Source organism: Malurus melanocephalus, unplaced genomic scaffold, assembly GCF_030028575.1.
Source record: "Malurus melanocephalus ecotype Western Australia unplaced genomic scaffold, MMel_1.1 scaffold_288, whole genome shotgun sequence".
Taxonomy (NCBI): Eukaryota; Metazoa; Chordata; class Aves; order Passeriformes; family Maluridae; genus Malurus; species Malurus melanocephalus.
The window spans coordinates 496,698-498,951 of record NW_026623520.1 but is presented as its reverse complement, the minus strand read 5'-3'; positions in this window follow the sequence as shown (position 1 = coordinate 498,951).

The window sequence follows — 2,254 nt, the reverse complement described above, 5'->3', positions numbered from 1 at the left end:
ACATTATTCCAGTGTGTACATGTCCAGTAACCCATATGATGTGAAAGGAGGTGTTTCCCAACACAGGCAGCTAAGCCAAGGACTTGTCACAGGTTTTAAGGCATCTTCAACTGGAGTATGGGTGGGAACATGGAGCATGTTTGAGAGATTCCTGAACAGAATGAGAAGGGCTCATTTCCCACTACAGCCCCCACCTCAACTTCAGAATTAAGTCCAATTTTGCTGCCAGCTTCACTTAAGTCAGTAAGACCATTAATWCAGAAATCATATCTAAAATATCTCTCTGTAGGTCTTCCCTATGACCAGGAAACATGCTGGAGTGTCCCTCAGGTTTTTGAGAGCTAAAGGTAACAGATCTAAATAACCTTCTATCTTTCAGAAAACATCTTTCAGATACCACTAGATGTTATGATTCCAAGTCATAAGTGCAGCTCCACTGCTAAAGCATTCATTTCTTGCACCATTGAACAAAACAAGTCTGACAGCATCAAGCATGAAAAATTAGCTCCAAATTTGGACATTTCACTAAGTTTAAATATCCAGTCTCATAACTGGCAGACAAACTGGCTGGCAGCACAGCAAAGAACACCATCCATGGAACTGAAAAACAGGTAGGGATACTCCATGGCTTTCACAAATGTACACACAGAAACAAAGCATGGTGGAAGAAAAGGGTAAGGTTGTGAGCAAGATCTGACTGCGCTTAATTGAGTAAATGTTACACTTCAATACCCATTGTACTTTCTAAATCACTGTATTGTAATCTCATCATTATAATATTAAGAGGAGGCACCTAGGGGTGAAAATTAAGAAGTTTAGAGTTTGGTTTATGATGATGTGGTGCTGTTATAATTGGTGCATTATTTCTTCTAAAAGCAGTGAGCTGTTAAACACAGTAGCTAGGGGTATGCAGGAGTAATTCTTSCTCCCTGCTGTCAGAGATCATGGTCTTAAGCTTATTTTTCCTTAATACAAAATTGACAGATTTAGTGTTATTTTTCCTGCCTTTATATACAGCATGCAAGTGGCTTTCTTGGAACACAAGGCAATGTGTTGTATGGAAGCTAGAAGTAAGAGTGCTTACAGCTAAGAATCTCTTCATATTATCATCTTCATATTTGCTGACATCACATCAATCTTTAGGCCCCTTTGTAAGATGTTTCTAATAACAGGAGGCCAAAATCTGATTGCCATGTTCCAAATGCTGCTACCCAACATCTGGGAAATTAACATTGTAAATAATATTAGATACAACATTTATAAGGGAGCTTCTCCATAGCAGAGACCGTTAACGCATGCAGGCCCTTGTGTTAATCTACACCTGGCATGGTGGCATTTGACCAATTACAAAGGACCACGTGGACCCTTAGGACTGGTATGTTCTGTCAGCTGTCACAGCTATTGATGAACTGGTCTTTCTCTGAGACTTCTTAAAACYATGGACTAAGACTGGATTGGCATTGCCATATGATGATCAGGTCATTGAGACAAGTGGATCTTCCTATACAGTTCCCCAAAAATGTAAAAAAGCACAACTAAGCTCTAAACATTTCCACTGCAACCAGCAACATTAAGAGAAAGTAAATTTGGCCAAGTCACAAGGCACGAAAATTAATTTAGAAATGTTGTGTCAACATGCTGTTTGAGCCAAGGAGGAATGATATGTGACAATACTAATGTAAGAATGAGGAAATAGGAATTTTATCCTGGATTATAAGTGTCAGAATCCAAAGCATAAAGTAAAACAAAAAAAGTGATGGAACATTTGCACAGGAAATCAATGCAGAAGAACCCAGTCATCAGGCTGGAATCATACTTCATATGATTCAGTAGGATCGMGCTCTAGGATCAAACTATGAGCAGTGAAACAGGTCAGATGATCTAAGGATGTCAAAATATACTTCCATAGCAGCAAACAGACCTGCAAATATATTTCACAGATGAAAGAGGTCAGAGAGGGAGRCAGAGCTCTGGATCGTAAAATATATTAATCATTTAAGAGATTGATTTGTATAACAAATCTAAAAGTAACAGAAGCATGTATGTGTCTAAAGAAAGAGGTCTATTCTCTTCTTTGCTTATTAAAGGCAATTAAAGGGAAATTAAACCCATMGTTTCGAAAAAGAAGCCAACATGGGTTAACAACACTGAAGACAATCCCTGCATATTATAAAAAAAGAAACATATTAGCAAAGCTAGGTTGGGTTTTCGGACAGAAATAAAAAAAAATTAAATAAAGAAAAAGAAAAAGAAA